Here is a 19,721-nt window from a genome sequence, read left to right on the forward strand (position 1 = left end):
CAAATGATTAGAAGAGTTTTTAAATCATAATCATTGCTTCCCAATACGACATTTAAAACCTTATTAAAAAATTATTTGACTATTTTAACTTGCTTGTTTACATTTAGACGTTGCCGGTATCAAAATTAAATTATTCCATCCACTGGCTATAGCCTCTAAACAATGACAACTTTACCCGGCTCAAAGATAAGCTGCTTTTTTATTTTTACTAATTATTACTGCTACACTTTTCATTGTCGAAAGTGCGTCATTCGTTTTACTGAGCACACAAAACATGAACCTTCAAAATATGTATCGTCCTAAGTAGATTCATTCAAACACCGTCATTATTCTCAAAAAACAAACGAAAACTACGGAACTGAATAATAATGAATCTTATTGATGGGTGTGGCGGGGTGTTATTGTGGGGGGATACGTTTTAGCAGCTGCACGCCTCTAATAAGATCAAAACACCGTCTGGTCTGGACCCTCTGAAACCATTCATGAACCATGACTAAAATGGACATGGTGGTCGAAAAATTACATTTCATTAAAGTGTCTTGAAAACGGTGCAAACATGATGACTAATGAGAAGAGCTATGCATTACTATTTTAAACATATTTTCATTTTTGCACTGTTTGCAATCTTGCCCATTTCATTTGCATATAAACAGCAACGGCATTCGTTCTTTTGGAACAGTTTATGAAACCAATAAAAATACTCTACACTACAGTAAGTGCGCCATACACGTTTCTGTTTCATAACTAACTGGTTACCAGTTCTTGTTTGCATGATCATGTTTCATTTATATGCAATTTGTGGCAACTATTTTCACTGCTGACTTCATTGGCACTTACGTTTTGTAATCGAAACGAACCTATTCGTTCATCTGTCACGTTTCCCATATCTTTGCACAATTCCAACTCTTGTTCAATCACAATTTTCGTTATAGAATATTTTAAACGTGATGCCCTCTTAGAGACCTTATTCATCAAGACGAAGAACAATTTGCGTTTCATAGATTAACTTATCATGTAATCTTTACAATTGCGGTATTGAAGGTAATGTCTTTGAGTTCCACCAGTAGGGCCTAGTCTCAAAAACTCAGTTTAATCAAACTAAACCTGGTACATATGCAAACTTAGGTTCATATGCGAACGTCGAATCATATGCTTTTTTTCCTTGTTTTTAATTTGGAGAAATATTTACTTTACTTTTACACACATGCGCCACAAGCAAGCAATAAGATAAAGAACAACATAACATGTACCTAAGCATCATTGCTCGTGCAGTAACTTGTTTAATCCTTCAGTCAGGTAACAACTGGGATGGACGACAAATGGCTCCTCGTGCCCCATCCTGTGAGTAGCTTACCATCTGCTTTCAACCAGATGAGAAACGAAATTTGTCAACAAATAACCTCCACCCGGACGGCACAGCTGCAAGGGGAAATTGATAAGTTCAGACGCCCCACCATTCTGCAGCTCAACATAGAAGGCTACACAACAAGCAAGACCTTCCTCCAGGAGACCCACTGCACTTCTGCAGATAGGCTAGCTATTCCCAACTACACGCTAGCCGGGTCTACCTTAAGCAGGAAGCACGGCATTGCCACGTTTTTGCATGAGAGCCTGAAGTGGACGTTTGTCAACCAATCTCCAACTGATGCTGAGATTGAGTGGGTGTGCATATGTATCTCAGACTACAACATCGTCAACATCTACAAGCCCCCACCCTCGCAAATGTTGCCATCATCTCTTACAACGTTCCCCTCCCCCAGTCTCTACGCTGGCGACTTCAACTGCCAGCACATCGACTGGGGCTACAACAACACAAGCAGCGACGGAGAATTGCTGGCTGACTGGGCCTCTACAAACCATCTTGCCCTCCTATTCAATCCAAAGAAACCAGCCAGTTTCCACTCCGGCCGCTGGGGAACAGGGACAAACCTTGACTTGGCCTTCGCGAGTGTCGACAGCTTTCTTCCAGACAGACGTGTACTTGAGAAGTTCCCGCGGTCCCAATACCGGCCGTCCCTCATCATCGCCCCAAAACTTGTGGCTCCTGTCCCGAGTTCACCGGTGAAACGATGGAACTTCAAAAAAGCCGATTGGAATCAATACAGCTTCTTGACCAATGAGTCTACTGCAAAGTTACCACCACCTGAAACATGCAACGCAGACGAGGCATACTAGGACTTCTGCAATGCTATAATAATCGCGGCAAAGGCCACAATACCACGTGGCCATCGAACCAGCTATACACCATGCTGGGACTCTGAGTGTGAAGCTTTCTATCGCTCCTACCTAAACGCCACCCCGGGTATTGCTTCTAACACCGCCGCCACCAGACTACTTGAGCGGCTGGACGCAAAGAAGCTTGAGCGATGGAATGAAGCCGTCCAAACCATCGACTTCTCACACTCAAGCCGCAAAGCATGGAGCATCATCAACAACCTCACTGGGCGCTCAGCAAACTCCCCTTGCCAGTGCCCCGTTTCTGCAAATGCCATCGCTTCCCAGCTAGTGCAGAACGGGGTCTACAAGACAAAGGACCGCGAGACATCCGCCTTGTCGCCAAGGAAGTGTCTGCCCTGTCGCGAGTGGTAACACCACAAGAAGAAACAATCTCTGGAGATTTCACTCCAGAGGAATTCGTCACCGCCCTCCGCCTAGTGAAACCACACAAGTCACCAGGGCCGGATAAGATCTGCCCTGAGCTTGTGCTCCATGCTGGCCCTGCCCTCAAGTCCTGGTTATGTAGATTTCTCTTTTCCTGCCTGCACCACCTCACAATTCCAAAAATCTGGAGAAGAGCTCTAGTAGTTGCGATCCCTAAGCCTCACAAGCCACCAGAGGACCCAAGGAGTTATCGTCCGATATTCCTCTTCTGCGTTCCTTTCAAAATCCTCGAAAGGCTGATCTATGCCCGCGTCAACCCAATCATCGACCCGCTCCTTCCAAAAAAGCAAGCTGGGTTTCGGCGCGGAAAATCCACCGCAGATCAGGTCACACTGTTGACCCAAGACATCGAGGACTGCTTTGAGGCAAAAAAGAAGGCCGGCGCTGTCTTTCTAGATCTCACAGCTGCCTACGATACTGTATGGCATCGCGGCCTTACCTATAAGCTGCTTCGCCTACTTCCTGACCGACGTATGGTCCATATGATTATGGAACTTGTTAGGAATCGAAGCTTCATCCTCACCACCGGTAGCTCACGGCGAAGCAGACTGAGACGCCTTAAAAACGGCGTCCCACAGGGATCGGTCCTGACTCCACTTCCTTTCAACATCTACACCCACGACCTGCCAACCACGGTCTCCGCAAAATACCCTTATGCGGAGGATCTGGCAATTTTCCACTCCACAAAGTCGTGGGAAAATCTAGAAGACACCTTGAACCAGGACATGCAAACCATCTCAGCTTATCTCCAGAACTGGCGACTGAAACTCAGCGAAACCAAAACTGTGGCAGCAGCTTTCCACCTACACAATCGGGAAGCTGATCGTGAGCTACATGTCCACAGCAACGGAAAACCTCTGTCCTTCTGCCCCGAGCCAAGGTATCTTGGGGTGACACTATGACAGATCGCTCACATACCGCCACCATTTGGTGTCACTGCGCAAGAAACTGACATCCCGCGCTGCACTACTGAAGCGCCTGGCAGGCTCTAGCTGGGGGGGGCGAGGGCTGACACTTTGCGAATAGCAGCCTTAGCTCTTGTCTACTCTTCAGCAGAGTACTGTGCACCTGTCTGGTGCCGCAGTGCTCACTGCGACAACATCGACACTGCCATAAACAGCGCCCTGCGCACAGTGACCGGATGCCTGCGTCCCACACCATTGGACAATTTTGCCATTCTCGCTGGCATCCAACCTGCTGAGCTTCGTGGCGAAGAAGCCACTCTGTTTCTTGACCGACGGGCACTAGAGCCTAACCATCTTCTCCACCACAAGATCTCTGCCTTCCTAAACGTGCACCCCCGCCGACTGAAATCAAGACACCCATTCGTGCCAGCCGCTCGGCTTCTGATCAACGAAGCTGATGAACAAGACATCTCTGCGGCTATTTGGGAGGATCATAAATGGAATTCTGAATGGAGGTCAAGCACCACCAGACTCCATTCATTCATCCCCGACGCCGACACACGCCCCATCGGCCTGACACTACAGAGACAAGCATGAGTGCGCCTCAACCGTCTCCGTACGGGCGTCGGGCTTTTCCGCTCAACCATATGCACCAATGGGGAATGGCTTCTTCCTCCTCCTGTGAATGTGGTGCCGATGAGTAACAGACCGCAGACCACATCATCAATGACTGTACCATCTTCAAACCACCTAACGGAGTGGAAGGTCTGCGCGTCATGGATGATGAAACTAAAGACTTGCTGCTCTCTAGCAGCCTTCCAGTGTAGTCCGGAAACATCGTGAATCTGGGGTGGTAAAAGGATAGACCCTCGGCCTCAGAAGCTCAGACGACGACGACGAGGTAACAATTGTCTTAGATGACATTTTTCTGGATTTCTTATTGACAGAATTAAATTTTATTTCTTTACTGTAGTGCGTTTGCTATTTTTTTTTTGTGTTTCTGCCACACAAAAAGTCCTCATTAGACAATTTTTCGTAATGCCTTGATAGTCATTTGATTCTCCTTTACTGGTTTGTTAAAAACTTGTCCAACACTCTGACTCCAACACACGGGGTATGCCATTGATAGAAATGTAGGCTTACCTTATAAACAATTGAAATTTAATAAATTCTGATGTAGTTAATACCTCACCATGATATAAACACTACTCACAAGCATATATTGTAATACGTGATAATTGGTTTCTGATGACACGTTTCTCGTCACGATCAGCAAACCAAGGTTTAATCTACGCTATTTAATTGTTAACTAACGTAGAAATACCAGAGTAAAGAGTAGATATATTTTTGGATGGTTTGCTTAATTGCAATTTTCAGACAACTTGGCCAGTGGCTTACTCATTGCTTTTACTCAGGGAGGAGATCATTACAGTACAAACATTGGTACTTCAGCACTGAATAAATACTAGTAAATGTTATAATTGTCACCAGTGATGAGAGAGGAAAAACTTTGTCGGTGAATAACAAAAATTTAGAACGACAATTTTACCTATCTGCTGACGTTGAGTCAATGTAAAAACGACCGACTTTGCTGGTTAGGAAGTTTTTGGTTCAACAGCTAAGATATTCAGCGTATCTGACGATATTCAATACAAAATAATTTTAAACGCAGGATGCATTTGTTGTTTGTTCCTTTCATAGATTTTTACAACCATTATGCCGAAACAAAGATGCACCAATGATGACCTCTCGCTTCAATATGTACTCATTGTTCTTCAAATGCATTTTATGTTATTGTTTCGTATAACGCTACAAGTCCAAGCAGTTTTTATTTAGCCAATCCATGAGGACGTTGTTGCATTGATGGCTGAGAGGTATCTTCCATGAAACTTGGTTACTGGGCACTCCAATATGGTCTGTAGAGTAATTTGGGGCGATTTTGGGCAGTTTGGTTTGTTGTTATTCCACAGCGGTAACGCTTGTCATTTGTTTTGTTTGTTTTGTTCCTATGCGTTTGCAGTGGACTATAATTTTTGGTGGCCTTGTCAAAGCCTGGGAGAGCTTCTGTTCAGTCCGTGAATAAGTCTCAACCAAAAGGGATTTTGTTATTCCAGAAGTTCTGCCATTCCGTTGTAATATTAATAAGGAATGGGTCGCTTTTGTGGAAGGGGTGTCTTGATTTAAGTCAGGAGGTTTTTGGTGCTTGGTTTATTTGTTGAACTTCTTGAAGATTTTCTGCTGAGTTGAGAATTTGTTGATGCAAGTTCGAAATTGTTGCCAGTCTTTGGATGTGTGATGGAGGAGTATTACATATTGTTGGTAACCGTTGTGTGGGTGGACATTTCATTGTTCTAGCGATCAGGCGCATTATGGTTTGCAACTGTACATCAACTTTGCTTGCGTGGGCTAAGTGTGCCCAGACAGGTGCGCAACACTCTGAACAGAGTAGCATAAAGCCAAAGATGATGTGTGTACTGTGTAGCATTTTTTGATCAGCATCCCATTTGGTTCCTAATTACGTTCATTAAATTACTTTATTGAATTATATTTTTGTTGCATTTCATGATTACGTTCAGGTAAACATTGTTGCCTTTGTCACGTGGATACTTGCCATTCGACCAGAACAATATACTCTTGTAGTTGTCAGACTTGCATGACTCAGCATGACTCAGCAAAGCAGCAACCTCGAGTTGGTATCATAAATGTGGGTTGGAACACCGTTAATCGTTGCATTTTAGGCTGTGTATGAATGATGTAATTGCATAGGCTATCGGTTATCCGGTGACGATAATCGTTTATAGGATGGGTTATTTAAAATATAGGCTACCCTGACGTAATTTGCTGTCCTACTTAGTACATTTGACATTTTACTGTGCTTGACATTACTGTAAAGTAGAGTAAATGTTGTGGCGGAACTGACATTGTGGTAATCCATATGCTCATAGCAACGGGCATGGAGGAACCACGTGGGCCTCGTGGGCCTGGGCCACTTACTTTATTTTCAGGGTGGGCCTGGCTCACCCACTTTTGAAAGCCAAATTTCTTTGAAAAGGTATCAAAAAGTGCAAATCAGAGAGAGAGTTCCAGAAAAAAGGTCTTCACTCAATTGAACTTTTATACACTTCACAAATTAAACTTTTATACACTTGTCTTTGTTTTCCATTCTTCGGCAAGGACATACTCCCTTTGAAATTACCTCTTTTTCTTCTTCTTTTTCTTCTTCTTCAATTATCTTGCTCAAGCTAGGCATCTATAGCCCCGCATGAATAATTAGATCACGTATTTCTATTATCTGTTGTAATAAATGATTGTTTTTATCTTGCCGTTAAATTCTTTGATGAGTTTGTCTTTGTTTGCCGGGTGTCAGCTTTCCAAATATTTTACCAATTATAAAGAAATGCTCCAGGTTTTGCTTCTTATTACATAGCCGAAAAAAATTCTATTGTCTGGTTTTAATATTTTTAAACAGAGATTTGGTTTGGTTCACTTGTTGAAAACTTTTAAATACCTCTACACTTTTTAAACAATCTTGCATCTATTTTTTGTTGTGTGAAACTTTTTTAAAGATTGTGAATATTTTGTTACTGCAACTCTTCGACAGGGTTGAGTATAGCAATCACTGTCAGTTCCTATCAATCGCCTTTTTTAGACGGATGCATCGCTGAATCGCAAGTGCTTGGAGATCCTCGTTTTGATGCCACTTGAGAACACGAGGCTGTGTCTGATAAGATATTTATTGACTCGTTTAAATGAGGAGATAAACATTGGCTTCCTTGCCTTTCTGTCCGTACTTGATTTAAATCCTAATCAATCTAAAGTAATCTTGAAGAGTGTTGCAACAAACTTCTTATAAAAAGCGACTTATCTACAATTAAAATTTGTGGAGTTAAATCAGTGATTTCAAAGTGGGTGCAGTATGTGTCAGGACTTAACTTAGGAGCTATAACTAAAATGAGATGAAGGTCTATAAAAAATAGGCGATTGTGTGGTTTTAGTGTAAGGACATTTACAAAAGCATGTCAACAACCCATTCTTCTATTTTGCATTCATCAAACGCTGGCATTTGCACAACAAACAAACCTTTTAGGGTCGGATGCACCAAACGTGGTTAACTGCTGGTTAAGTTAACCAATCGGTTAACTTCCGTTTAACCAAAATGTGATATGCACCAACGCTGACAATGAGTTAACTGCAGGTTAACTTGGCTGACTTAACCGAAAAGTTAACCCAACAAACGATGTGGGTTAACCATTGGTTAACTTGATGAAAGCGTTTGTTTCTTAGCTGTTTTGATAGCATAGGGAAGGCAGTACTTGGCAAGCTTATCCTACTTTTCACTTTGTCAAATAGCCTATGTACATTGTACAGTACTGATAGTTAAAGTAAAGTTCACCAAAAATAACAACTTAACAAGTCGGGTGTGCCATCGATTGTCTTTCTTTGAAATTGCAAGCTTTTGTCGTAGCGCAACAATAAGAAATCAGGCAATCCTATGTTATTTTGCTATTCGATGTGGCGTGTTAGATTAATAGGGTAAAACTTTAGTACAGTAGTTAGGATCTACGGTACTGAGTTTGTGAGCAGGGACATTGACAGGATTTTCCAGGCCGTGCCAATTCATTTTCTGGCCCCCTTTATAAACACTGCTATATATTTATAAAACAATTATGAACAATGCTAATATGAAGGTTTTGTATATTATTATGGACAAGATCTTGGCTTGCCCTACCTCCCTGTTTTAGAGTGTTTAAAGACATGTAGTTTGCATTGCTGTAGTACTATAATGTTGTTGCATTACAGCTTCATACAAAATTAAGACTACCGGTACGCTCTGAAGTTAATCATGAATGCTCTTCATGTTCCTGATGTTGCTGACATAGCAGAAGTTAATGACGTTACAACCATCATACGACGTGTTATACGGGATCGGTCAAATCCTATGGAAGAATTTGATGCAACTGAGTTTTTTGAACGATTTAGATTCAGCAAGAAATGTACACTGAGTATTTTACACCTTATTGAATGCGATTTAAAGTTTGCATCCAAACGAAACAAGTTTGTTCCTCCTATTCTGCAATTAATGACTACGTTCCGCTTTTACGCAACTGGTAATTTTCAAAGGACAGATGGCGACTTAGTGGGGGTTGAACAGTCAACTGCATGTCGGATTGTTCACAGAGTGTCTAGAGCAATTGCCAAACGTAAATCAAGCTTTATGATATTTCCGAGTGGTGAACAGCTGATGGGTGTAAAGCAAGATTTTTTCCAAGTTGCTGGCTTTCCCAATGTGATCGGATGCATTGATGGAACTCATGTTCCAATTGTTTCTCCTGGTGAAGAGCAAGCCGAACTATTCAGAAACAGAAAAGAACTCGCTGCCATGCTTTCTTGTATTTGATAAAAGGGGCTGTGTAACCTTTAAAATGATATTAACAAAACACGTAATGCCTCTAAGAACGCAATAACAAACTGTTTTCTGGTTGACTGCTTCTGATGACTCAGCAAATTTCGACTGTTTGTGCGGTTACCTAACCAGCGGTTGGTGCATTCGGTGGTAACTTTAACCGGCGGTTAAGTTAACCGGTGGTCAGCTAACCACCGGTTAAAGTTAACCGCCGGTTAATTTAACCACGTTTGGTGCATCCGACCCTTAGTGTAATTTATTAAAAATTGATTTTGTTATAGTAATAACATCTACTACAGCTTATTCATATAGATCAAATATTTAAATAAGTGGAAACAAACTGTTCTTCTTTGTTATAAAAACAAAAATTGTGTCAAATCTATGGGAGATATCTTGATGCGTCAGGTTGGCTTCAATACATTCTTTTACGCAGCAAACTAGGAAGTCTTGCAACTCATTGGATAATTCATCAGCAGTATTTGATAGATAAAAATAGAAGCCTTAGGCTTTCCTTTGTCTTCGTCAATCGCCAGCTGTGTGCTCGAGTTTAACGTTTGCACGACACTCAAAACACATCTGTTCGACTCTGATCTAGAGCACGCATCTGTGTCGGCAAGACACTAAATGATGTGCAAAATAACGGGAGTAGCTGACTCTATGGCTATATGTCTCTTCGCTGCTTCTAGTTGTCTGTTGTGTTGCATCGGTGCTCACGGTGTGGCCTAGTGCAGGGGTCCGCAAATACTTTTTGGTGCGACCCAAAAAGCAATCGTTCGAAATCTTCGCGACCCAAACGTTTCGGAATGCGCAAAACACTTTGCAAATTAATAACAATTCCAATACGGTCGTCCCCGCTTATTAAGGCCACATCGGGACCGGACGATTTTGGCTTATAAAGCGGGGGATAATTTTCTACCACTTTTATACCTTCAGTAATTCCGGAATGGACCAACTAAGCCCAATTTGGGCGTCGTCGTCGTGCAAGCCTCTTGGGCCGAGGGTCTACTCTATCCTTTTACCGCCCCAGATTCAAAATGTTCCCGGACTACACTGGAAGGCTACTAGAGAGCAGCCAGTCTTTAGTTTCATCATCCATGACACGCAGACCTTCCACTCCGTTAGGTGGTTTGAAGATGGTACAATCATTGATGATGTGGTCTGCGGTCTGTTCCTCATCGGCACCACAATCACAGGAGAAGGAAGAGGCCGATTCCCCATTGGTGCATATGGTTGAGCGGAAAAGCCCGACGCCCGTACGAAGACAGTTGAGGCGCACCCATGCTTGTCTTTGTAGTGTCAGGCCGATGGGGCATGTGTCGGCGTCGGGGATGAACGAATGGAGTCTGTGGTACTTGACTTCCATTCAGAATTCCATTTATAGTCCGCCCAAGTAGCCGCAGAGATGAAGTTCATCAGCTTCGTTGATCAGAAGTTGAGCGACTGGCACGAATGGGTGTCTTGATTTCAGCTGGTTTGGGGGAGCAGAGATCTTGTGATGGAGAAGATGGTTAGGCTCTAGTGCCCGTCGGTCAAGAAACAGAGTGGCTTCTTCGCGACGACGCTCAGCAGGTTGGATGCCAGCGAGAATGGCAAAATTGTCCAATGGTGTGAGACGCAGGCATCCGGTCACTGTGCGCAGGGCGCTGTTTATGGCAGTGAGCACTGCGGCACCAGACAGGTGCACAGTACTCTGCTGAAGAGTAGACAAGAGCTAAGGCTGCTATTCGCAAAGTGTCAACACTAGCCCCCCAGCTGGAGCCTGCCAGGCGTTTGAGTAGTGCAGCGCGAGATGTTATTTTCTTGCGCAGTGACACCAAATGGTGGCGGTATGTGTACGATCTGTCATAGTGCCACCCCAAGATATTTTGGTTCGCGGCAGAAGGACAGAAGTTTTCCATTGTAGCTCACGATCAGCTACCCGATTGTGTAGGTGGAAAGCTGCCGCCAATGTTTTGGTTTCGCTGAGTTTCAGTCGCCAGTTCTGGAGATAAGCTGAGAGAGTTTTCATGTCCTGGCTCAAGGTGGCTATATAACCGTGGGCTTAACTACTGTACTGCAATTGAAAGTATAAATTTTCTTGTAGCCTACCAAATCGTACAAAATTCAGCACATCAAAGACTATGTGATTGTATTTATTTTTGGCATACAAATTATATTTATGGTAAGTTTAAACCGTTTTGCGACCCACTGTGGATGGTCTCGCGACCCACATTTGGGTCGCGACCCACTATTTGCGGACCCCTGGCCTAGTGTATGTTGCCGTAATGGAAGCAAACTTATCATCATTATTATCATCATCGTTATGATCATCATTATCAAAAGTAGGCTAACGAGGGAGCCAAACTCCAATACTCAAACATGATTTGTTTTAAAAGTTGCGAAATGGTAACGATGGAACCGTTGAGCACTTGCTACTACGATGGTGTTTCAAGATGGTTTGCTTTGCATCATTATATTCATGTAATCATTACATTCCTGAATATCCTACAAAGTAGGCTATCGGTTCTTACCTTATAAAAGAGAACTGTGTGAAGAAAGGCGTTCTTCCCGGCTATCAGCACAAGGCTGATTACTCACTAGCACAGCGAGCTGCAGTGACGCTTCGCTAACCAGAACGGTGTAGCTTCCACGCCAGCCATTGAGACCTCCAATTAAACGTTTAAGTTATTTTGGCAGCCGATTGTAGCATCGAATAGACAGTGATAGACACGTGTTTCGCCCATGAGGCTGGGCTCATCAGTATCGCACCGTATTCTTGCCACTGGTGGCAAGAATACGGCAAGTGGCAAGAATACGTGGCAAGAAAAGTGGCAAGAATACGGTGCGATACTGATGAGCCCAGCCTCATGGGCGAAACACGTGTCTATCGCTGTCTATTCGATGCTACAATCGGCTGCCAAAATAACTTAAAGAGAACTGTTTTGCTAAAATTGAAACCCCTCACCATTCAGACAACATTTCAGGATAAAATAACTTATTTCAAGATGAACAAGGTGCTATCTGGGTTTAAAAATTTCGTGTTATGTCAGCAAAGTCGGCTAGACAAAAGTATTTGTAATGGGTTAGCTTGACACCGTTGACATCAAATTTTGACATAACTTTTTCTTGTTTCGTGTTAGACGGAATTGAACCCCACTTGTATATATTGGAATAGAAGCGGCCGACTTCATCGAATTCGATCAGGTTTGACCCAAGTCGGCCGGAGCAGGTCTATTCCAGGAAGGCGTGCCAGCGTGCAACATAAAAAAAAATGTTTTTTTCTATGTTGCATTCCAACTGACATAGCTCATAACAACAGAAAAAAAACATTTAAAAAAATAACACAGACATGAAATCTCAATTCCAAGACATATTGCAACGGAAATCAATGGGTTAGCAGATACTTGGAAAGAAACTTGTGCCAGAGAGTGATGTTTAAAGTCAAACTAATAATAATTTTATTGTCACTCTACACCAGCTAAGGTCTTTTAGCGACAAAAATAATTTTTAATTTTATATCAGATTTACGATGTCATCACATTATTACCCGACTAATCCTCACTGCGTTATGCATGAAAGAACACAAAGTGTTTTGTTTTTAAAGTCTTTGGCATGACCTGACCTGGAATCGATCTCAGATCTACCGAGCATCAGCGCCGAATGCGATAACCACTCAGCCATTGAGCTGGCCCAACTCAAACAAAAGTTGAGTATCTTGCAACATTCTCTTTCTCTGCACATCCAAATGAAAAAAACATTTCCTGAAGCATGTTCATTTTCTGTTCCAGCCCATGCTTGATGACGTATGCGTTCACAGCCTTGACCACAGTTTGAATGACGCAAGAAAACGTTTTGGCGTAGTCAACCTGAAGACCAAATATACAGAAGTGCGTTTCTTTTTGTAAAATGAAACCGGATATCAGGAGACTGATTTCAGTCGACCTTGGCGTTGCGTGCAATCTACAGCAATTTCTTTTACTTTGGTTTCAAAGACTTTTTGATTATTTGTAAGTTGTTCGGTTTAAGAACTGGCAATGTGATTAATAGTTTAACAATGAGACAATTTAATAGCAAAGGCTTGGTTTGTCACCCGGTTGTGTAAGAGGTAAATTGGCATTTCTCAAAAGTATCGTCCGAGAAGCCTAAAGTAGAAAGAAGATTAATCTGGTCTATGGCGTGAATGTACTCGACAGCAATTTACCAGACAACGTTTTAAACTGTTTGTGTGGGGGCTTCATTCACACCGTTTGTTTACTTCTAAAAATCTTTTCTCGTTTTAAATGTTAAATTGTTTCATGTGCTCGTCAGTTTTTGCATGAAGCGCCATGTTTTCTGAAATTGATTGACGTCAGAGTGCTGGAAGCAGCGAGCGTCAATTGATATTTTGATTCTTGTTAATCCACCTGGTGATGTTCAGGTGAAGATGCCACACTGACAGATTTTTTCAATCAGATCAGAAACAAAAAAAAATTGAAGCATTTGGTGAAAAGCATAGAAAATGTAACTTTTGTGGTTCATGAATTTAACTGATAGGCTGAATCGTGTTTTTGGTTGTGCTTGTCAGTTTTCGCAGCTCTGTTAATTTCTTTCTTATCATAGTTGTCTGGTGTCTGGTGACGCAATTTAACCAAGCTCAAGACATGTGCTGTAGTTGCATTCTGGTCAGTTTTGTTTGCCGGCGATCACAATGCGCTTTTCAGCGAATGAATTGATGAGTTTTGTGTTTAATAAAACAAGGAGTTGCGGTCTTCCAAGTTGTTTAAGTTATTATCTTGTTTTGGTTTCAGGAACAATTTCATTTTCGCTGTTTATCACTTCTACCTCTTTCTAGACTTTTTCCATGTTGGCTTGTGTTGTTATAATGGTTAGTGAAGAAAATAAACCGAACCAAGTCACTACAGATGGAATCAACAAATGCATTTTATTGAAAGACGACGACAGTGGTGCCAGGAAACACCTGAAAAAGATAAAATTAATTAACTGAGGATGACTGAGCGTCTTCAGTCAGAAATTGTAACACAGACGTTAAATCAACGTAAAAATTGGCATGCGCTGATTGGGTCGTGAGTAGTAAAATTCTTGAAATGCAGTAAACAGCGGAGCGTGTGTTTCCAGAGATCAGTTGAAACGCCTCTGGGCAAAAGGAGAGTCTAACAAGATGGTATCAGCTTGTTAGTGCTTGTGGCTTTAGGTTCAGTTTCACGATTTATGAAAGGGTATTGAAAGAGCATAGGGATTTGAACAAAGTGGCAGCTAGAATAACTGATTAGCTTGTACCAGTCCATAACTACTACGGCCATTTTTATTTTCACCTAAAAAAATTTTTTAACTTTCTTTTTATCAAATTTTTACTTTATTTTGATCCAACGAAATTGCTTATTTGTAGAGGGCACAGTTCTTCCTTGAATTGATGCCAGTTACCCAAACATAATATTTTGTCGATTTCAGAACCAAACATAATATTTTTTCGATTTCAGACCCAAACGTAATATTTTGTTGAAAAGTCAAGGTATTTTATGGATTATAAAAAGTGCGTCGGTTTTTTGGCTATAGAAAAATCTCGACAAATCTGTTTAACGTTTTCTGAAGACGATTTAGCTTGCTTAGGAATTTTTGTATTACAAAATCTCAGTAGGCTATTCCTAAAATCCAAACTGTAGATCTTCGAAAAGATTTGTCGAAAAGTTTGTCAAAAGCCATAATTTGACAAACTTTGACTTTATCGAAAATTTTGATTTTGTTGTCATTTTTGACTTTATGTTGACCTATAAACTTCTTAGAAACAGTCCCCTAGGTGCTGAAAAGAACTTTATTCTTTGATTCGTTGATAAACGAGGTCCTTAAAAAATGTTGGCTTTATTGACTTTTGCCCTAATAATTACACTATGAAAGAAAATACTTTTTTTTATAGTATTCTAACAAGTTTTCGGATTACAAACAACTAACCCAGGATATGAAACAAAATGCTCAAAAGTAGTTGATGATAATTTAAAATAACGGAAACATGAGCATGGCCGAAAACGGTTATAATTTTCAGTTTATTTTCAAGTTATTATGTTAAATGCCGTCTGGTTATTAGGTTTTTTTGGCTATAATTTAAAATACATTGTTTATCAATGTTTCTACAGTACAGAAAATCGTTTCACCATTCAGAAAATCTGAACGTGAGACAAACTAGAAATTGTTACCAAGTTAATAAACATTTGTTATTTGTTCAAATTCTTGGTTAAGGATCGGAAAGACATTCCCATTTTTGATTTTGAACACACAACAATCTCGTTATCGGATTATTCAGACATTTGCAGACGTTGAATAGATGTATTGAAACTAAATTAAAAATAAGCAGACTATACCCGGCCTACGTCTCTCAGTTACCTAATTTTAATGCATTCCGAAAACAGATTGATTGTTTTTATAACAACGTTAGTTTACAATTTTATAATTATATGTTTGTTGATAGTAACTTAATGTCTTCTTTCAAGGCTTCTCGATATTGAAATTCGCAAGGCTTGACTATATTTTTTTGCAACAGCTTTATATCTAGACATTCCAAGTTTTGTTTGTTGCGCTGGGTCATAAGTTACTGTTCATGGACTACTGTGCCAGATAAGTTTTAAATAAGCAGCTCGCGTTGTTTTGAGATAGTATTTTCAAAACTAAAATCGAAGCCTAGCTTACGATCAGTGCCAGAGCACTGGCATAATCGTTACACAGTTGTTACACAGTCGTTACACAGTTGTTGTTACACAGTTCTTGTTACACAGTTCTTGTTACACATGTGTTCTTGCACATGTGTTGTTACACAGTTGCTGTTACACAGTTGTTGTTACACATGTGTTGTTACACAGTTGTTGTTGCACAGTTGTTGTTGCACAGTTGTTGTTGCACAGTTGTTGTTGCACAGTTGTTTGTTATACAGTTGTTACATATTTGTCACACAGTTTTTACGCAGTTGTTGTTACACAATTGTTGCTACACATGTGTTGTTACACAGTTGTTGTTGCACTGTTGTTTGTTATACAGTTATTACACAGTTGTTACGCAGTTGTTACGCAGTTGTTGTTACACAATTGTTGCTACACAGCTGTTTTCACACTGTTGTTTATTATACAGTTGCTACACAGTTGTCACACAGTTGTTACGCAGTTGCTACACAGTTGTTGTTACACTGTTGTTCGTTATACGGTTGATACACAGTTGCTACACAGTTGTTGCACAGTTGTTGTTGGACAGTTGTTGTTGCACAGTTGTTGTTGGACAGTTGTTGTTGCACAGTTGTTGTTGCACAGTTGTTGTTACGCAGTTGCTACACAGTTGTTACACAGTTGTTGTTACACAATTATTGCTACACAGCTGTTCTCTCACTGTTGTTTGTTATACAGTTGTTACACAGACTCAGGTTCTATTTGTCATTTCGCAGGAACTACACTTTCTAGCATTATTTGTGGTCATGTACTTTTATTGTAGGCCTACTTACATTGTTTCCTCTTAGCAAATATTTTGATGGGATTAAATAAAAAAGGGGTAACTTTATTAGGTGAGATTAAGTCCATTTAGGTTAGTCGCTATGTGTACGAAAGGACATGACCCTACGATTTGTTCTTAAAGTTACACGATAACGACGATAATGTTCTTCCCGAATCAAAGTTGATCTAAAGTCTGTCCAGTACAAGTCACTAAAAACACTGCAAGGACTAGCAGTATGAAGTGAGTTCGTGACCGATCACTTTCTCTCACTCATGCTGTGTTACTTCGTCTTGTCAGTGTCACCTTCTGCTGATTGTAATTTTAGAAAGTCGTGATGCTTTAAGCTGCACACCGCAGATGTTATGCAATATTTGCTGTTTTGAAATGTTTTGTAACGTTACTTTGATGAACATGTGCTGAAATATTTAAATTAAGGTTTCATAGCATTTCATGGGCAGCCTTTTTGACGTGATCAGTCTTTCCTACCCTATCTGCTGATAGGTTGAACAAATGATACTTTCCTCACGTAAATGTAATGTTGAGAATCCGTAAATTTAAAGTCACAAACTCACTTCATGACCTAAGATTAAGATTTATTCAAGACTGTTTAGAATATTGAGTTAATACAAAAATGTGTATTTAAATGGTCAAAATACCGTTATGTGTAAAAGTTTATTTCATGGACAGAATGATTATGTTACACTAACATCCAAAATACCAAAGATATGATTTAGCTACTGCTTTGCGATACGTGAACTAAAAATACATTGATTAAAGATTTTGTGATGAATTCCAAGTTTTGTTTCTATTTATTAAAATGTGCAAACTAAAGTTTTCATAATCAGAAAAATGGAACAAACGTTTGATTCACCTCGGGATCGGGTGAGCTATACAGTGATAGAATAGCATGCAAACTCAAACTTCCCGGCAACAACACTTCAACAATCGGAAAACTTCACTCTGTCAATCTCGATAACCAGCCATGCGTCAAAAGCATCTACAAGTATGCGAAACTACCAGGAATAACCTATCAAGGCTTTGTCAGTCCGCGGATAAAGATTCAAAAACCAACAAACCAGTAAATTAATAAAATATGGTGTCCAAACCATAGCTCTAGCATAAAGTGTTGGGTGGACGTAGTTGAAAAGGTGGGCGAGAGAGAAATGAACTGTCTATCATAGTCTCGTTGGTGCCGAAAGCTTAGTATAATGAGAACCGTATCTTTTCATCTCCCGATGTGTGGATCAAGTATAGGACTCACCATCTTATCTATTCAAGTAACAGAAATATTAGTCGGGAAATCTCCATACTAACTGAACATACGATTTATCTACTAGGTTTTTATTAAAGCCTTGCAACTGTAGGTGGAATATCAAAACAGTATCTTGGGACTCGTTTGATAATATTATACCTCTCTTGGCAACTTCAACTGCTGTCAACAAAGCGGAAGAATATTCACAATCACGTAGACCGAGCTCATAGAATATTTATAAGAAAATCAAGACTGCTTTAAAAGTAATTGCAAGAGCAAGAATGCGATTTGCTCCATGATCGCTTGGGAGTCGCGAGGTGATTGTGAGGTAATACAATAATTGCCGTGCAATTTGTGATAAAACATGGGGATCGTCGAAACATTGCGGCGGGTAACGCGAAATGTTTGTGTCATAATCATTAATTGTTTAAAGTCTTAACAAGAAATTGTCTTCAATGAAAAATGTTTCTCTCGAGTTGCGAACGACGTCTTTGATACTGGTTGCAGTTGACCTGAGACACCAAGTTATAAATAAATAATTTATTCTTGGCACTGCACTGGATATTGTGACCTTCCGATCACCAAGCTGCTGAACACACCTTGGCGCTATGTGTTTCTATTCTCTTGTACTTAAAATAGTGTGAAGGTTCTTATCTATTTTCTACGCTATTTCAACGCAAAGGAGACCTCCTCAGATAATGGAAAATAAAATAGATTTCAACTCAAAAAGTTTAAGATATCATACCTCGTTCGGCATATAATTACCCTCAAAGCTAAGCCCCTGCACAAATGACATTATTATCACGACTAAAATCGCGTAATAGTTACCACTTAGTCGGCGTTCTTTCATGTTTATTTAGCGAGTTGCTGGTTATTGGTTTACGTCCGTCTTCTGCATAACCGCAATTTATTATAAGTTGGAGATCCCCGAGGTTATAAGAGCTTGCACAGCACGACACGCTGCTATTATTACCTAAGGAATGTGGCTTTTAATCTGACACATGTATTCGCCACAACCAAGTTTAGTTTACGTTCTAGCGGAAAAAAGCAATTTATAGATTTTTAAATTGTATCTCAAGGTTTTTATAAGTTTAAAATTGATGGAAAATTTGTTCTTGGCTTAACTTTCTTCAAGTACTTTTATCTTTTATGTTTTCATTGATTATTATGCCTTGTATTTCGTCACTTAAAGCAATTGTTGCGTATCTTTTATGATGAACCAAAGATTGGTGTTGCCCTACTCTCGCAATATTTCAGTGCCTTTCAAGGTGCATTGTCATCCTGAGATGGGGAAAGGATAAACTATTGGCCGCAGAAGCTCAAACTAAACAAAAGCAATTGCTACGTAATCAAATTTACAAATTGAAACTTCATCACCAGTGAAAGCCAAATTTCTTAAAATTTTCATTGATATTAAATGAAGCAGCTGTTTTTGGATTTCATTCTAGGTCAAACATAACATTTGCAAAAATACTTTGAAAAAAATCCTTACATGGAAAACTGTTAGCATGTACAAAATACCTTGCATATAATTGTACATGTTTGCCCAGATATGAAACATTACTTTCAAAAACCAAATGGCTCTCTCCTTCATAAACAACTTTTATGCTTTACTGTAAGGAGTGATATAAATTAATCAGTGTCTTGAGAAAATAAAGACAAACAGCAACTGAAGTGGTTTAACGGCCATGACGAGAGAAGAAAAATTATTTATGTCCGCCCCGATAGCTCAGTTGGTTAGCGCGTGACTTCTGGAACGAAGAAGCTTCAAGATCAAGTGGCGCTGGTTCGACTCTCGGAGTGTGCGCTTGATTAAGGACTGCTCTTCATTCAGTGGCATCTAATGGATGGAATAGTTCCCTGGTAACAACACTTCAACAATCGCAAACTTCACTCTGCCAATCTCGGTGACCGGCCTGCGTCAGTGATTCAAAAGCCTCTACAAGTATGCGTGACTGCCAGGATTAAGCTCTTCAAGAAGCTTTCCCAGTCCGAGAATAAAGATTCAATCAATCAATCATGTATTTGGTTTAGGTCAAGGTGGTCTCATACT

This window comes from Aplidium turbinatum, chromosome 5 (assembly GCF_918807975.1).
Source record: "Aplidium turbinatum chromosome 5, kaAplTurb1.1, whole genome shotgun sequence".
Taxonomy (NCBI): domain Eukaryota; kingdom Metazoa; phylum Chordata; class Ascidiacea; order Aplousobranchia; family Polyclinidae; genus Aplidium; species Aplidium turbinatum.